Here is a 9645-nt window from a genome sequence, read left to right on the forward strand (position 1 = left end):
TAACCAGTGCTTTTGCTTCAGTCCACTTTGTAACGTAATCAGTACATACTAAGATGTACTTCTTACCATTGGAGGTTGGGTTAATGGGTCCTATAAAGTCTAGAGCCCATTTGTCAAATGGCTCTAGGTGAACTTGGGGCTAAAGGGGCATCTCATCTGTAGTTGTTGGCCTGCCCATTCTTTGGCAGCTGTCACAACTCTTTACATACTTCTTGGCATCCTTGAAAATGGATGGCCAGTAGTATCCAAGAGTAAGAACTTTGAATGTTGTCCGCTTAGCTGCAAAATGCCCACCACACGGTTCATCATGGCAAGATTTTAAAATATCAATTACCTCATCATTTCTTACACATCTTCTAATGATCATATCATAACCAGTGTAAAATAAATCGCCATTAAGCCATGAATATCTAGCACTTTGTTTGACTAGTCTCTTCTTTTCCTTTGTAATAAAGTGTGGAGGTGTCCTTCCTGTAGGCAAATAATTGGCCAAATCAGCATACCAAGGAGTTACTATGGAAATTGCAAATAGATTTTCATTTGGAAAAGAATCTTCAACCGGAACAACCTCACCTGGATTTTGCAATCTAGAAAGAAAATCTGCCACCTGGTTCTCTTTGCCTGGTCTATCTAACACTGTGATGTTAAATTCCTGTAACAATAATAACCATCTGGTAACTCTGCCACTAGTTATTGGTTTATTCATTAAATGTCTAATGGCAGAATGATCAGTATGTACAAAGACTTCATAACCAGTTATGTAATGTCGGAATTTATTCACAGAATATATGATAGCAAGTGTTTCCTTTTCTGTGACTGTGTAGTTTAACTCTACAGGTGTTATACTTTTGCTAATGAAATAAATGGCATAATTACAAGATTCCTCTTTTTGGCCTAATGAGGCACCCACTGCGGTGTCAGATGCATCTGTGAAGATATGAAATGGTAGGCTCCAATTAGGCCCTCTCAAGACTGGTGCGGTTGATAACTTCTTTTTGAGTTGTTCGAATGCTTGTTGACAGTTCTCATTCCAGTTGAAAAGTACATATTTGGTTAGAAGTTTAAACAAAGGTAAAGCTATTTTACTAAAATGTTCAATAAATCTTCTGTAATAGCTTGCATACCCAAGGAAACTTCTTACCTCTCTCTGATTCTGTGGAATTGGCAAATCAGCAATGATCTGGATCTTTTCTGGGTCAACCTTCTTGAAAAGAAATATAGTGGCCCAACACTATCCCTTCGTTTAACATCATAAAGCACTTTTCATTGCTGAGGGAAAGATTAGCTTCAATACATCTTTTCAAAACTCTCTCAAGGTTTTCTAATGCATGTTCAAATGAATTTCCATATACTGAAAAATCATCCATGTAAACTTCAACGCAATCATGAATTAAATCAGCGAAAATAGCTAACACAGCTCTCTGAAATGTAGCTGGAGCATTGCAAAGTCCAAATGGAAAAACATTGTAAGCATAATTGCCCCAAGGACAGGTGAATGTGGTTTTGTCCTGGTCTTCGGAGGCTATCCTGATCTGGTTGTAGCCACTGAAACCATCAAGAAAAGAAAATGATGATTTGCCAGCTAGGGTGTCTAACACTTGGTCAATAAATGGTAGTGGGAAATAATCTTTGAGCGTTGCTTTGTTCAGCTGTCTGTAATCAACACAAATGCACCACTTACCATTTTTCTTGGGCACTACAACCAATGGGGATACCCACTGACTGTCAGAAATAGGATATATAAAATTAACTCTCAAAAGTTTTTGCAATTCTTCTCTGACAATATCTTGGAGCATGGGGTTCATTCTTCTTTGTGGTTGCTTTACTGGTTTAATGGTGCTATCTGTATAGATATGGTGAGTGCATGTGTCGGGGTGAATCCCATGCATATCGGTGTAGTCCCAAGAAAAGGCTTTTTGGTATTTTCTCAAGAGTCGAATCAATTTCTCTTGCTGAGATGAGTCTAGGTGATTGCCTATGTTCAGAGTTTTCCCTGGACTAATCTCTATGATCTGACTCTGTGTGTTGGTGATGGATTGAACTGGAAAAATGTCGTGAAATTTGGTTTGCAAAGATTGAATGGTGCATGTTTCCTGAAAGTTTTGGGCCAAAAGTACATCTGCAACATGATATTGTTCATTTCTCAAATTTTCAGACATATCAGGTTGAGAAAGGAATAATTCTACCAAATCATTATTGTCTTGTTCTTGGAAATCATAGATTTGGTCAATGCTAAAAACAGATTGTACTTCTTCTTTATCATTAAATTTATCATCAAGCCACAAATTGTGTGTTACTGCTGGTGATTGTGCCGATGGATAAAGGGTGAGTTGTTTTCTTTCGGTCCCTCTTGAAATGATCATGTTGCCCGATCGACATCCTATGAATGCATCAGCAGCCGCTAACCATGGTCTACCAAGGATGATAGGGTGCCCTCCTAAATTGGATTTGGGTTGAAGAACTAAGAAATCCACTGGATACTCCGAAGAGTCCAGTGAGACAATTATGTCCTCCAAAATCCCTTCAGGAATCATTTAGACCTATCAGCTAGTTCTAGAACAATCGTTGTATGTAGAAAATTTATGAGCTGGAGTGTTCTCATGGTTTCAAGAGTCATGACATTGATTGCGGCCCCAAGATCTATCAAAGTGTTTGGAATTTGTATGTTGTTAATGATGGTGGTCACTTTGGGAATGCCAGGATCAACATACTTTTCCATGGAGATGGTATTGGTCATAAGGCCTGCTAAATGTCCTATGACATGAATGGTTTGAGGATCAATCCTTTTTCTAGCAGGCTTCTTGAGACATATGTCTTTGATGGCCTTAGTATACATGGGAATGTCTTTGATAGCTTGCAGCAGTGGAATTTTTATGTAGACATTCTTGAGTTCATCTAAGACATCAAACTGTGGTATAGACAGTGGAGGTTTTATTTGGACCAATCGGTCTGGAAAAGGTGGATGCAGTGGTTGCATCTGTTTATATTTGGTATCATTGTTTGGTTTTCTTTGATTTGTCATTTCATTTTCATTTTCTGTGTTTTCTTCTTGCTTATCTGTTATTGGAGAATCTTTGTGGAGTACCCTACCAGACCTCAAGTTAATATTTTGCACAGGCAGTTTGGAATATGAGGTTCCCTCTTCTACATTGTAGGCTGGCCTCTCTGCTCTATTATTTGGATTTGGGATAGTTTGAGCAGGAATTTGAGTGGGTCTGGGAGGTTGTGAGTTAGCTGGAAATTGTAGTTGTGGTGGATTTATTGGTGGAGGAGCAGGCAGTGCTTGTTGATGAGGTTGGGGCTGATAAACAACTTGCTGAGGATACTGCTGATATGGTTGAGAATGTGATGAATATGGCTGTTGGTATTGTTGATATGGTTGTGAGTATGGTGGGTATGATTGAGGATATGTATGATAAGATTGAGAGTACTGTTGAGACGGTCTCCATTGGTGTTGTGGTTGGTTTTGGTGCTGCCATGGCATGGGTACATTCCATGAGTTTTGTGCATACATTTGATCATTTATAGGAAATTGCAAATTTTGATTTGGAAACATACCTTGAGGTGCTGGTCTTGGCTGCCATGGTCGCTTTGTGCCCATGTAATACACGTTTTCCATCTCTGTATTGGCTGCCATATTACAGTTCTGCAAAACCTTAACTTTAGGACAGTTAAACATATCATGATGTTCAGTACAGAAAGCACAAACTTGGATGTTTTCTAGAGGGCAGTCTTTTAATGCATGTTTCTTCCGGCATTTTGGGCAGAAGATAGCCATTATCTGATCTTCATCTTCTTGTTTCTTCTTAGCTTTTAAAGTGTCAATTTGGTTCCCTAGGGTGCTTAACAGATCTGTTTTAAACTCTTCTAAAAGATTCCCTATTTCAGCCCTTGTGACACTTGCAGAGGCAGATTTTGTGACTTTGGATGACAGGGTTCTCTTTCCCATTTTAGCTTTACTCCTTGAATACTTTTCGCACAACTCAGCGATTTCTTCAAAGGGTAAGGCAGAAATGTCACCTTTGCCCATCAAGTTAAGATCATCCATGTATTCCTCTCGGATACCTTTGAAGAATATTGTGCGGATCAGATCAAGAGGCATAGTTCGGTGTTTAGATTTTTGTAAGTTGTAGACAAACCGTTCTAAATATTCCTCTAAGGTTTCATCCTCTTGCTGGCTCATTCTAAAGATATCATCTTTAGAATCTTTGGATCTGCAATAAGGCTGATATTTCCTTAGAAATATTCTCCTCATGCCATCCCAATCAACTATAGCATGCTCACCAAGCCTCATGAACCATCTTAAGGCTGATGCCTTTAATGTCGTTGGGAATAGTCTAAGCCTATGAGCATCATCTGTATAGCCATATGTTCGAAATACAATGTCAAACTCGAACAAGAATGAGTCTGGATCTTCTGAAGCCATACCATAGAAGTTTGGTAGCACGGATGGGGGTATGTTTTTCATTTTGATCTCATCATCTTCCTGTGGTTCATGTATAGGAAACTTAAAAGTTTACTCCCCTTCATCTCCCTGTCCTTGATGTGGTACTGATCCAGCTCCTTCCTCAGCCATTATAATAGGTCTCTCTGTGTCAGTGTCACTTTTTTGATAGAGGAGATTAAAGAAAGATTGTTCGGTCACTGTGCTACTTTCTCCTTGTGTGGAAGATCTAGGAAAGTGCTTCTTCTGCAATTTATGTGTGAATAAAGTTTGCCTTTCAATGAGGGTAAGTCTCTGTCCTGACTTTTGTTTTTATTCTAATGCTTGGATGACTTCCTCAGCTGGTGTTGTATTCCCTAGAGAGTCTGCTCCTGATGATGATGGGTTAGCTTTTAGATGGTGGGGGGTTTTTACAAATCTACCCTGACTGTCTCTAAATCTAGGCATAAATGAACATGATTTCTAACTGTGTTTTTGTTTATTTTTGTGTATTGATTTTTTTTTTTTTTTGAATCCTTTAAGTACGCCTCCCCGGCAACGGCGCCAAAATGTAGTGTTCTATCTAGGGTACTAGACTAGACCATATTTATTATCGACCAGGATGCGTAAGCTTAGAGGCATGCGTCTAAAGTATATAGACATAAAGGATTATTAGCTAAGTGGTTATGATGTAGGTCACAGAACTTCTTTATGGAAGATTGGGGTATGTTACCTATCATCCAAACACTTAGGTCACTCTGCTAATATACCTGATTACAACACTGTCATTAAATTCATTTACCAAATTAAACACTGTGTATCACTGCAAACCAAGATTTCAATCTCCTTACAGAGACATTATACATAAAACCCTTGTTTAGAAAATACTCAGCCACTAATATTCATACAAGATAAAAATATACAGAGATCATAAACGGATTTTGAAATGAAAACAAAGTTCATGACATTGCTTTAAAAGACAACAAAGGGATCGAATCCCTTACAGGATACGATTCACGATCTCAGTGATGGACTGTTCAAGCATGATCACAAACAAAAACCATATGCATTCGATTGAAATCAACAACCAATCTTAACTATTGAAATCGTAAACCAATCTTAATTACTGTGCATGTCATGTAATACCCTAAGTTGCGAATAAAAAGGAAATGACAGTATACCAGTTTAACGCAGGGCCCATCCGCGTTCCAGAGGTATACTGGACTGTGTTCAACCGGTTATCAAATCAACGCAACAAGACAAGGATCGTGACTGTAACTGTGTTCTTGATATTAAGTTCAAACTTTGTTTCAAATGATACAACGATTACCCATACATTGATTACACAGGACTGTATTTACGTATGTTTTTTTACAACCCTTACATTTCGAAAACGAATGTACATTCACGATATGGCTGTTGCCGCTTTTACCATGTCGATATTTTTAAAATGTTTCCATCCTAAACTGATTTCAAAAAGGAACAAAAACTAAATCAATTTAGAATGCTCTGCCGTTGTTTCCTTTGTCGCCAGTATGCCATACTTTGACATGTGTTGACCGCGCATGTAGGAGGGTCGATTCTGCTGTAGGATAGGTATTCGTCCATGCTTGGAAATTCTACTTTTCATCCCTACCTTTCGCTCTAGCATAGCTGTTGTGCCACATGTCAAACAATGAGCCAATTACAGGATGTTGGAACTTCCTGTAAGCATTTTACCAAAAACTTCTAATTCTTTAACATAAAACTCCTAAATCAATTTCAATACATTTTAATAACTATAGGACTATTAACTAATCAATTTTCAAGGAATATAAGAGATATATGATGAAAAGAAGTAGGAAAATGATATGTTTTAGGAGGAAAAAGGAGGTCATGGGATGGTACCAACACGCATCCCACCACATCATTCAAGCAAGCTTTCACATTCTAGGTACCAACATTCATGGGCATCTAACGAATGTCTACTTCCCTCAGGAAGCGGGCAGTAAAATGGCTTTATTGGACACGATAGAAGCACTGAGTCTACACAGAGTCCACCCCCTGTGGATTATTGGAGGAGACTTCAACATGATAACTAAATTAGAGGAAAAGAAAGGAGGTCGAACAAGGTTGGAGCAGGAAAATGAGCACTTCAAGGAGTTCATTCAAAACAACGCCCTTATTGATACTCAGTTTTGCAATGGAACGCACACATGGAGCAATCGAAGGATTGGAAGGCATCAAATTGCCTCCAAGTTAGACCGATTCCTTCTGACTGACAACGCAGTCCATTTAGGAGGGGACATAACAGCAGCAATTCTCCCTTATGCAGGCTCTGACCACTGGCCCATCGCCCTTCAGTGGCAAAGACCGGGTAATGCTAATAAGAGACCATTCCGCTTCGAGGCATTCTGGCTCACTCATCCCGCATTCAAAGACTTCATCAAAAATACCTGGAACATTTATCAGCCGCCTGAAGGTTCCAAAATGTATCAGTTTCAACAAAAACTCAAGTATCTCAAAACTCATATCAAGCTCTGGAATCAAGAAACCTTTGGAAACATTTTTCAGGCGCAACAAAACCTAAATAGGGAAATGGAACAGCTCCAACAGAGAATAATCATAGAAGGGCACAATGAAGAAACTTTGGAACAGGAGAAACGCATTCATTACCAACTAGAGGAGAGGAGAAAGCAGGAGGAAATATTATGGAAGCAAAAATCAAGGATAAGATGGCTGAAGGAAGGGGAGAGAAACACCAAGTTCTTCCACAGAACAACTGTACAGCGAAGAATGCACAACTCTATCCCTTTCATTCAGAAGCAGGGGGGGGAAAGAGTAGAAGAGCATGATGCGATTGAGCAAGAATTCATAAGGCATTTTCGGCAGGTTCACCAAGAGCCCCAAAAAGACAGAAGGTCGGCCATTGAGAAAATCACTCGAAACGTGCCAAAGATCATCACTGAAGATCACAACAAGCTCCTTCTTCGCCTTGTTCAACAACATGAAGTAGACACTGCAATGCATCAGCTCAAGGAAGGAAAAGCCCCCGACCCAGATGGATTCACAACCACCTTCTTCCATTCCTTCTGGGATTTAATCAGAGATGAAGTCTGGCAAGTAGTTGAGGAGTCGCGCACCTTGCACTATGTCAGGCCAGGGTAACTCCACATTGAACAAAGGAAAACTGAGATATTATTTCATAAGAGAACAATTGTTTATATACACAAAGTGGACGGAACAGTTCATCTTCTTGATGACTGTTCACATTCCAGTTTACCCAATCGCCTTTGGATTAGGTGTGAACATTCCCCCCCTTAATCTGAAGGGATGTTGGTGAGTCCAAGCATCGTTCTGAATCTTTCAAGCTTTTCTCTTCTAAGGGCTTTGGTGAAGATGTCTGCAATTTTCTCATTTGTGGAACAATGACGGAGATGGATTGTTTTGGCCTCAACATGATGTCGGATCAGATGATATTTACTATTGATGTGCTTAGTACGATCATGAAACTTGGGGTTCTTGGACAACATTATTGCAGAGGTGTTATCAATCATGAGTGGAGTTGATTCTACTTGTTTTACCTGCAAATCTTCAAGAATTTTCCTCAGCCACACAATTTCTTTCGTTGCTTCAGCTGCTGCCACGTATTCTGCTTCTGTTGTGGAATCTGCTGGTACTGATTGTTTGCGTGATCTCCAGGAGACAACTCCTGATCCAAGACTCATAGCATATCCTGAAGTAGATACCCCAGTTTCTTTGTCTCCATCGAAGTCTGAATCAGAGTATCCAATCAAGTTGAAGTCGTCCACTTGTGTATACTTGATTCCAAGGTCTTGAGTTCCCTTCAAGTACCTTAGAACTCTTTTTGCAGCAGACCAATGTCCCTCACAAGGATTTTGCATAAACCTGGAGAGGATTCCAACAGCAAATGAAATGTCTGGTCTAGTAGTAGTGAGGTAGATGAGACTTCCTATAAGATGTCTATACTTTGTTGCATCCTCAAATTCCTTTCCTTCAATAGATGTGAGCTTCAAGTTTTGTTCCATTGGAGTAGAAAGAGGATTGCACTCTGTCATGCCAAATCTGTTTAACAAATCTCCAATGTATTTCTTTTGAGAAAGAAATATGGATTTTGGATGTTGGGTTACTTCAATGCCAAGATAGTAATGAACATAGCCAAAATCAGTCATTTCAAAACTTTTTCCTAATTCTTTCTTTATGGATGCAATATAGCTTTCATTGTTCCCTGTCATTAAAATATCATCTACATATACCACAAGATATACAACTGTTTTGCCAACGTTCTTGACAAATAAAGTTGCATCATCAAGATCAAAATGTTTGAAGTTGAGTTTCAGAAGATGCTCAGTTAGTTTTTCATACCAGGCTCGAGGTGTTTGTTTGAGGCCATACAAGGACTTCACAAGTTTGCATACTTTGTGTTCATGTCCTTTCACAGCAAATCCTTCAGGCTGGGACATAAAAACATTCTCTTTTAGATCTCCATTCAAGAATGCAGTTTTTACATCCATTTGATGAACTTTACAACCGTTCTGAGCAGCTAGTGCAAAGAGTGTCCGGATGGTTGCCCATTTTGCTGTGGGGGCAAAAGTTTCCTCATAATCGACCCCTTCCTTCTGTGCAAAACCTTTTGCCACAAGCCTAGCTTTGTGCTTGTCAAGTGAGCCATCAGCTTTGTACTTGTTCTTGTAGACCCACTTGCAGCCAATTGGTTTGGTTCCAAATGGAGGATCAACCAGCTTCCAAGTGCCATTCTTTATGAGGGCATCATACTCCTTCTGCATCGCTTCTTTCCATTCATCATGAGAAGCAGCTTCTTTGAAGGAAGTTGGTTCAAAATCTGTAGACAAGTTCAATTGACAATCATAAGTAACATCCATATCAATAGGTGAATTAGAGTTATCTACATCACCTCCATCTTGTCGGTTTGTATTTCTGGTTCCTGTTTTTCCAATTTCATCAGGATGAACACTTTCAAGTGTCTTTGTCAGCCACTTTGGGGGACCTTTCTGAGATGGTCCAGGCTGCTCTGTTGATTGAGTTGGGTCTGAATCAAGATTGAGTCTCCCAATTCTATCAATTACATCACTTAAAGCATCATCCGTTGTTGGAGTGTCATGCAGGGGAGATTGTTCTTCAGAAGAAGATTCCACATGTTGATCTAGTATAGGAATCCCCCCTTCAAGATGTGGAATCTGATTATCAAACTCTTGAAATGA

This window comes from Pinus tabuliformis, chromosome J, assembly GCF_031772625.1.
Source record: "Pinus tabuliformis cultivar Carrire ecotype Pingquan chromosome J, CPIR1, whole genome shotgun sequence".
Classification (NCBI taxonomy): domain Eukaryota; kingdom Viridiplantae; phylum Streptophyta; class Pinopsida; order Pinales; family Pinaceae; genus Pinus; species Pinus tabuliformis.